The 10,000-nt window shown below is 41.8% G+C and overlaps 1 non-coding gene across 1 annotated transcript; it reads left to right on the top strand.

Moving 5' to 3' along the window:
- The first annotated feature begins 3,291 nt into the window (after positions 1 to 3,291).
- On the top strand, positions 3,292 to 3,410 carry LOC123687727. The gene has a single exon (XR_006749436.1). It is a non-coding gene; the product is annotated as a 5S ribosomal RNA (ribosomal RNA).
- Positions 3,411 to 10,000: the final 6,590 nt, after the last annotated feature.

Raw genomic sequence — 10,000 nt, 5'->3', positions numbered from 1 at the left:
TTCGAGATTCAACAATATTTGTCGCTCGGAACGAATTGAGTGGTTGCAAATTTTTTGTGAACATAACCCGCAACGGGCAGAGGATCACGATTTTAAGGTTGGTCGCTTAAAGGCCATTCGACTACAAAGAGACGAAGCGGACCGCGACCTCGCTGCATGAGGTTGACGAAAGCGACCCAAGATGCGAAAGCCGAAACCAACACACCTTGCCAGTAACCCAAACGCCGAGGTCGGATTCGGGTCTACCACTTACCAACTGAATATCATCCTAAAAAGAACTCCAAACAGTCTAGGACAGGACCCATTCTCCACCCCTTCTATATATGTCAGGAGAACCCCGGATTCCCCTCCAGACACGATTTAGCAAACTTTTCCCGATCGATCCGACCCACCGAGGCCGTTTCGACCGTTCGCCGCGCCTACTAGAGCTGATTTCTTCGGACTCCGATCAGAAAATCCGCCGATGCATGTCGTTAACACCTAGTCCGCCTCGTCCGATCGATCGAGGCCGTTTCGACCGTTCGCCGCGCCTACTAGAGCTGATTTCTTCGGACTCCGATCAGAAAATCCGCCGATGCATGTCGTTAACACCTAGTCCGCCTCGTCCGATCGATCTAGGCCGTCTCGAACCACCCATCGCGCATCGAAAGTCGCATCTCTCGAACTCCGATCCGGAAATCGGCCGATGCATCACGTTAACTATTTCTTATATATCTAATATAATATACATGGAGACGGTAAGAATTCTTTTAATCGAAGATATACATATACTTCTCATCAATATCCAAAAGCTTATCGAAAAATAAATTACTCAACTTTTACGTGAAGAATCGTTCACCCAAACCTTATCCCCTATATATGTCAGGAGAACCCAAGGTTCCCCTCCAGACACGATTTAGCAAACTTTTCCCGATCGATCCGACCCACCGAGGCCGTCTCGACCGTCCGCTGCGCCTACTAGGGCCGATTTCTTCGGACTCCGATCAGAAAATATACCGATGCATGTCGTTAACACCTAGTCCGCCTCGTCCGATCTATCTAAACAGTCTCGACGCACCCAACACTCTTTCAAAGTCGGATTACTCGGACTCAATCTGAAAATGGACCGATGCATGACGTCAACACTTAGCCCGCCTCGTCTGATCTATCTAAGCCATCTCGACCCACCCAACACGCCTTCCAAGTCGGATCACTCGGACTTCGATCTGAAAATCTCCGGACTCATTTTTATGAATATCCCCAGTCAGTAAGAACGTTATTTCGCCAATATATACCAACAATAAACCATATTCCAATAGCTGAACCAAAAATATAATTCCCGATCCAAACGTTCTGCATCGCCCAACGCGACCACCTTCCCTATATATGTCAGGAGAGCACAGGGTTCCCCTCCAGACAACACTTACGCTCTATCCCCGACTCTCGGTCGATCGATAGGCCAGGTCAGCGGTGTCTGTTTCGGCCGAAGCTCGGACTTTGGTCAAAATGTTCCGATACAAAATTTGAACCAAGATAGATACAGATATGATTCCTTCTTAAATATACGTTGATTATCGAACAGAATATGGTAAATATTTTGCGATGACCGAGGATTTCATGAATTTTTTTTTTTTTTCGAAAAAATTTTCTATTATCGGAATTTCCTCAAATTTCATTTGGTTGCCTCCTAATGCTTATTAAAAATGATAACCAACAATCAGAATCATTATTTATCATTTATTTCAATTTTTATAATGAAAAACGTTCACGTCCTTTCGCGCCTCTCGATCGTCGTTTACGTGATGCATCGGTCAGCCCTAGTTTACGTGGTGCATCGGTAAGATCGAGTTCACGTTCTGCATCGGTCTGCCCGAGTTTACGTGGTGCATCGGTAAGATCGAGATTACGTGGTGCATCGGTAAGATCGAGTTCACGTTCTGCATCGGTCTGCCTGAGTTTACGTGGTGCATCGGTATGATCGAGTTTACGTTCTGCATCGGTGTGATCTAGTTTACGTTGTGCATCGGTAAGATCGAGATTACGTGAAGCATCGGTATGATCGAGTTTACGTTCTGCATCGGTCTGGACTCTGAGATATATTTTCGACGTGAAAATGTTCCGATACAACTTTTGAACCAGGATAGTTAGAGAGATGATTTTTTCTGGGATGTACGTTGATTGGGGAATGGATTGTGGAAAATAACTTGCCATGACCGAGGTGTTCTCGAATTTTTTTTTTTTTTCGAAAAATATTTTCTGATTTTGGATTTCACTCAAATTTGATTTCGTTGCCTTCTAATGTGTTCTAAAAGAGTAAATCAGTAATCAGAATCGAAAAATATTTTTCGGATTTTTTTTTTTTTGAAAAAAAATTTTCTGATTTTGGAATTTCCTCAAATTTGATTTGGTTGCCTTCTAATGTGTTTTTAAAGCGTAAATCAGTAATCAGAATCAATATTCATTGTCGACTTTAATTTTTATAAGGAAAAATGTTCACGTCCTTAAACGCCTCCCCATCATTAGCCCGAGTCCAAGTCGATGTCAGTCCCGAGCGGACGGTGTCAGATACTACCTATCGCCCCGGTCTGGACTTGGCGAGGTATTTCGACGTGAAATGTTCCGATACAACTTTTGAACCAGGATAGTTAGAGAGATGATTTCTTCTATGTTGTACGTTGATTGTGGAATGGATTGTGGGAAATAACTTGCCATGACCCAGGTGTTCTTGAATTTTTTTTTTTTTCGAAAAAAATTTTCTGATCTTGAAATTTCCTCAAATCTGATTGCGTTGCCTTCTAATGTGTACTAAAAGAGTAAATCAGTAATCAGAATCAATATTCATTGTCGACTTTAATTTTTATAAGGAAAAATGTTCACGTCCTTAAACGCCTCTCCATCGTTACCCCGACTCCAAGACGATGTTAGACCGGAGCGGACGGTGTCAAATGCGACCGATCTCCCCGGTCTGGACTTAGCGAGATATTCCGACGTGAAATGTTCCGATACAAAAATTTAACTGTGATAGTTAGAGAGATGGTTCCTTTTGTGATGTACGTTGATTGTGTAATAGAATATGGAAATAAACTTGAGATGACCGAGGTCTTCTGGGATTTTTTTTTTTTTTCGAAAAATATTTTTCGATTTCGGAAATCCCTCAAATTTCATTGAGATATGTCCTAATGTGTTCTTAAAACTTAAATCAACAATCAGAATTAATATCCAAAAGTTATTTCATTTTTTATAAGGAAAAACGTTCACGTCCTTTCCGCTCCCAAAAAGTGAGATATCATAGAAAATATCGCTATATTTGTTGTTTACGGCCATACCACGCTGAAATTGCCAGTTCTCGTCAGAACACTGAAGCCAAGCAGCGTCGGGCGCGGTTAGTACTTGGATGGGTGACCGCTTGGGAACACCGCGTGCTGTAAGCTTTTTTTTTACGTTCTGCATCGGTCTGCCGAGATAACGTGGTGCATCGGTATGATCGAGTTTACGTTCTGCATCGGTAAGATCGAGATTACGTGGTGCATCGGTAAGATCGAGATTACGTGGTGCATCGGTAAGATCGAGTTTACGTGGTGCATCGGTAAGATCCAATTCACGTTCTGCATCGGTAAGATCCAGTTCACGTGGTGCATCGGTAAGATCGAGATTACGTGGTGCATCGGTAAGATCGAGTTTACGTGGTGCATCGGTAAGATCCAATTCACGTTCTGCATCGGTAAGATCCAGTTCACGTGGTGCATCGGTAAGATTGAGATTACGTGGTGCATCGGTAAGATCGAGTTTACGTGGTGCATCGGTAAGATCCAATTCACGTTCTGCATCGGTAAGATCCAGTTCACGTGGTGCATCGGTAAGATTGAGATTACGTGGTGCATCGGTAAGATCGAGTTTACGTGGTGCATCGGTAAGATCCAATTCACGTTCTGCATCGGTAAGATCCAGTTCACGTGGTGCATCGGTAAGATCGAGATTACGTGGTGCATCGGTAAGATCGAGTTTACGTGGTGCATCGGTAAGATCCAATTCACGTTCTGCATCGGTAAGATCCAGTTCACGTGGTGCATCGGTAAGATTGAGATTACGTGGTGCATCGGTAAGATCGAGTTCACGTGGTGCATCGGTAAGATGGAGATTACGTGGTGCATCGGTAAGATCGAGATTACGTGGTGCATCGGTAAGATCTACTTTACGTTCTGCATCGGTCTGCCCTTGTTTACGTGGTGCATCGGTAAGATCGAGATTACGTGAAGCATCGGTATGATCGAGTTTACGTTCTGCATCGGTCTGCCCGATATTACGTGGTGCATCGGTCTGCCCTAGTTTACGTGGTGCATCGGTTTGGACTTAGAGATATATTTTCGACGTGAAAATGTTCCGATACAACTTTTGAACCAGGATAGTTAGAGAGATGATTTTTTCTGGGATGTACGTGGATCGGGGAATGGATTGTGGGAAATAACTTGCCATGACCGAGGTGTCCTCGAATTTTTTTTTTTTTCGAAAAAAATTTTCTGATTGTGGAATTTTCTCAAATTTGATTTGGTTGCCTCCTAATGTGTTCTAAAAGAGTAAATCAGTAATCGGAATCGAAAAATATTTTTCGGATTTTTTTTTTTTTCGAAAAAAATTTTCTGATCGTGGAATTTCCTCAAATTCGATTTGGTTGCCTTCTAATGTGTTTTTAAAGCGTAAATCAGTAATCAGAATCAATATTCATTGTCGACTTTAATTTTTATAAGGAAAAATGTTCACGTCCTTAAACGCCTCCCCATCATCAGCCCGAGTCCAAGTCGATGTCAGTCCCGAGCGGACGGTGTCAGATACTACCTATCGCCGAGGTCTGGACTTGGCGAGATATTACGACGTGAAATGTTCCGATACAACTTTTGAACCAGGATAGTTAGAGAGATGATTTCTTCTATGTTGTACGTTGATTGTGGAATGAAATACGGAAAATAACTCGCCATGACCGAGGTGATTACGATTTTTTTTTTTTTTTGAAAAAAATTTTCTGATCGTGGAATTTTCTCAAATTTGATTTGGTTGCCTCCTTATATGTTCTAGTAGCGATAATCAACAATCAGAATCAAAATCCATGGTCGGGTTTGATTTTTATAAGGAAAAATGTTCACGTCCTTTTTTACAACCCCGACTCATTGACGATGTTAGAACCGAGCCGGCGGTGTCAGATACGACCGATCGCCCCGGTCCCGATCGTCATTTACGTTGTGCATCGGTCTGCCCGAGATTACGTGGTGCATCGGTATGATCGAGTTTACGTGGTGCATCGGTAAGATCCAATTCACGTTCTGCATCGGTAAGATCCAATTCACGTTCTGCATCGGTAAGATCCAGTTCACGTGGTGCATCGGTAAGATGGAGATTACGTGGTGCATCGGTAAGATCGAGATTACGTGGTGCATCGGTAAGATCTACTTTACGTTCTGCATCGGTCTGCCCTTGTTTACGTGGTGCATCGGTAAGATCGAGATTACGTGAAGCATCGGTATGATCGAGTTTACGTTCTGCATCGGTCTGCCCGATATTACGTGGTGCATCGGTCTGCCCTAGTTTACGTGGTGCATCGGTTTGGACTTAGAGATATATTTTCGACGTGAAAATGTTCCGATACAACTTTTGAACCAGGATAGTTAGAGAGATGATTTTTTCTGGGATGTACGTGGATCGGGGAATGGATTGTGGGAAATAACTTGCCATGACCGAGGTGTCCTCGAATTTTTTTTTTTTTCGAAAAAAATTTTCTGATTGTGGAATTTTCTCAAATTTGATTTGGTTGCCTCCTAATGTGTTCTAAAAGAGTAAATCAGTAATCGGAATCGAAAAATATTTTTCGGATTTTTTTTTTTTTCGAAAAAAATTTTCTGATCGTGGAATTTCCTCAAATTCGATTTGGTTGCCTTCTAATGTGTTTTTAAAGCGTAAATCAGTAATCAGAATCAATATTCATTGTCGACTTTAATTTTTATAAGGAAAAATGTTCACGTCCTTAAACGCCTCCCCATCATCAGCCCGAGTCCAAGTCGATGTCAGTCCCGAGCGGACGGTGTCAGATACTACCTATCGCCGAGGTCTGGACTTGGCGAGATATTACGACGTGAAATGTTCCGATACAACTTTTGAACCAGGATAGTTAGAGAGATGATTTCTTCTATGTTGTACGTTGATTGTGGAATGAAATACGGAAAATAACTCGCCATGACCGAGGTGATTACGATTTTTTTTTTTTTTTGAAAAAAATTTTCTGATCGTGGAATTTTCTCAAATTTGATTTGGTTGCCTCCTTATATGTTCTAGTAGCGATAATCAACAATCAGAATCAAAATCCATGGTCGGGTTTGATTTTTATAAGGAAAAATGTTCACGTCCTTTTTTACAACCCCGACTCATTGACGATGTTAGAACCGAGCCGGCGGTGTCAGATACGACCGATCGCCCCGGTCCCGATCGTCATTTACGTTGTGCATCGGTCTGCCCGAGATTACGTGGTGCATCGGTATGATCGAGTTTACGTGGTGCATCGGTAAGATCCAATTCACGTTCTGCATCGGTAAGATCCAATTCACGTTCTGCATCGGTAAGATCCAGTTCACGTGGTGCATCGGTAAGATGGAGATTACGTGGTGCATCGGTAAGATCGAGATTACGTGGTGCATCGGTAAGATCTACTTTACGTTCTGCATCGGTCTGCCCTTGTTTACGTGGTGCATCGGTAAGATCGAGATTACGTGAAGCATCGGTATGATCGAGTTTACGTTCTGCATCGGTCTGCCCGATATTACGTGGTGCATCGGTCTGCCCTAGTTTACGTGGTGCATCGGTTTGGACTTAGAGATATATTTTCGACGTGAAAATGTTCCGATACAACTTTTGAACCAGGATAGTTAGAGAGATGATTTTTTCTGGGATGTACGTGGATCGGGGAATGGATTGTGGGAAATAACTTGCCATGACCGAGGTGTCCTCGAATTTTTTTTTTTTTCGAAAAAAATTTTCTGATTGTGGAATTTTCTCAAATTTGATTTGGTTGCCTCCTAATGTGTTCTAAAAGAGTAAATCAGTAATCGGAATCGAAAAATATTTTTCGGATTTTTTTTTTTTTCGAAAAAAATTTTCTGATCGTGGAATTTCCTCAAATTCGATTTGGTTGCCTTCTAATGTGTTTTTAAAGCGTAAATCAGTAATCAGAATCAATATTCATTATCGACTTTAATTTTTATAAGGAAAAATGTTCACGTCCTTAAACGCCTCCCCATCATCAGCCCGAGTCCAAGTCGATGTCAGTCCCGAGCGGACGGTGTCAGATACTACCTATCGCCGAGGTCTGGACTTGGCGAGATATTACGACGTGAAATGTTCCGATACAACTTTTGAACCAGGATAGTTAGAGAGATGATTTCTTCTATGTTGTACGTTGATTGTGGAATGAAATACGGAAAATAACTCGCCATGACCGAGGTGATTACGATTTTTTTTTTTTTTCGAAAAAAATTTTCTGATCGTGGAATTTTCTCAAATTTGATTTGGTTGCCTCCTTATATGTTCTAGTAGCGATAATCAACAATCAGAATCAAAATCCATGGTCGGGTTTGATTTTTATAAGGAAAAATGTTCACGTCCTTTTTTACAACCCCGACTCATTGACGATGTTAGAACCGAGCCGGCGGTGTCAGATACGACCGATCGCCCCGGTCCCGATCGTCATTTACGTTGTGCATCGGTCTGCCCGAGATTACGTGGTGCATCGGTATGATCGAGTTTACGTGGTGCATCGGTAAGATCCAATTCACGTTCTGCATCGGTAAGATCCAATTCACGTTCTGCATCGGTAAGATCCAGTTCACGTGGTGCATCGGTAAGATGGAGATTACGTGGTGCATCGGTAAGATCGAGATTACGTGGTGCATCGGTAAGATCTACTTTACGTTCTGCATCGGTCTGCCCTTGTTTACGTGGTGCATCGGTAAGATCGAGATTACGTGAAGCATCGGTATGATCGAGTTTACGTTCTGCATCGGTCTGCCCGATATTACGTGGTGCATCGGTCTGCCCTAGTTTACGTGGTGCATCGGTTTGGACTTAGAGATATATTTTCGACGTGAAAATGTTCCGATACAACTTTTGAACCAGGATAGTTAGAGAGATGATTTTTTCTGGGATGTACGTGGATCGGGGAATGGATTGTGGGAAATAACTTGCCATGACCGAGGTGTCCTCGAATTTTTTTTTTTTTCGAAAAAAATTTTCTGATTGTGGAATTTTCTCAAATTTGATTTGGTTGCCTCCTAATGTGTTCTAAAAGAGTAAATCAGTAATCGGAATCGAAAAATATTTTTCGGATTTTTTTTTTTTTCGAAAAAAATTTTCTGATCGTGGAATTTCCTCAAATTCGATTTGGTTGCCTTCTAATGTGTTTTTAAAGCGTAAATCAGTAATCAGAATCAATATTCATTGTCGACTTTAATTTTTATAAGGAAAAATGTTCACGTCCTTAAACGCCTCCCCATCATCAGCCCGAGTCCAAGTCGATGTCAGTCCCGAGCGGACGGTGTCAGATACCACCTATCGCCGAGGTCTGGACTTGGCGAGATATTACGACGTGAAATGTTCCGATACAACTTTTGAACCAGGATAGTTAGAGAGATGATTTCTTCTATGTTGTACGTTGATTGTGGAATGAAATACGGAAAATAACTCGCCATGACCGAGGTGATTACGATTTTTTTTTTTTTTCGAAAAAAATTTTCTGATCGTGGAATTTTCTCAAATTTGATTTGGTTGCCTCCTTATATGTTCTAGTAGCGATAATCAACAATCAGAATCAAAATCCATGGTCGGGTTTGATTTTTATAAGGAAAAATGTTCACGTCCTTTTTTACAACCCCGACTCATTGACGATGTTAGAACCGAGCCGGCGGTGTCAGATACGACCGATCGCCCCGGTCCCGATCGTCATTTACGTTGTGCATCGGTCTGCCCGAGATTACGTGGTGCATCGGTCTGGACTTAGAGATATATTTTCGACGTGAAAATGTTCCGATACAACTTTTGAACTAGGATAGTTAGAGAGATGATTTTTTCTGGGATGTACGTTGATTGGGGAATGGATTGTGGGAAATAACTTGCCATGACCGAGGTGTTCTCGAATTTTTTTTTTTTTTTCGAAAAAAATTTTCTGATTGTGGAATTTTCTCAAATTTGATTTGGTTGCCTCCTAATGTGTTCTAATAGCGATAATCAACAATCAGAATCAAAATCCATGGTCGGGTTTGATTTTTATAAGGAATAATGTTCACGTCCTTTTTCGCCTATGTTCTTTTTCGACGTGAAAAGTTCCGATACAACTTTTGAACCAGGATAGTTAGAGAGATGATTTTTTCTGGGATGTATGTTGATTGACGTACGAAACTTGGAAAAAAAATAGAAAAGACCGAGGTACTCTAGAAAAAAAATTTATTGAAAATATTTTTTTGATTTCGGAATTAATTCGAAATTCATTCAGATGTCTTCTATCAATATCGCGAAAGAAAAATCAATAATCAGAATCGATATTCATCTAAGATTATTTCCTTTTGGATTGTGTTAACATTCGGTACGATCTTGTCTACGTGATGCATCGGTTTGTTTCTCGGCTCTTGTGAGCAAGTTGGACACTCGAGACGGCCTCCATCGATCGGATTAGGCGGGCTTTAATGTTAACGTGCTGCATCGGTGTGATCTTGTTTACGTCATGCATCGGTATAGCTTTAAATCGCGCCGTAAAGTCGTTCACGTCATGCATCGGTATCTTAAATCGCGCCGAAAAGTCGTTCACGTCATGCATCGGTATCTTAAATCGCGCCGTAAAGTCGTTCACGTCATGCATCGGTATCTTAAATCGAGCCGAAAAGTCGTTCACGTCATGCATCGGTGGCACAAAAAAAAGACGCCGATGCATGACGTGAGCCGACTTTTCGGCGCGATTTAAGATACCGATGCATGACGTGAACGACTTTAC

This window comes from Harmonia axyridis, chromosome X (genome assembly GCF_914767665.1).
Source record: "Harmonia axyridis chromosome X, icHarAxyr1.1, whole genome shotgun sequence".
NCBI classification, from domain to species: Eukaryota; Metazoa; Arthropoda; class Insecta; order Coleoptera; family Coccinellidae; genus Harmonia; species Harmonia axyridis.
Note: the sequence above shows the minus strand (reverse complement) of the source record. Positions and strands in the feature narration are given on the sequence as shown.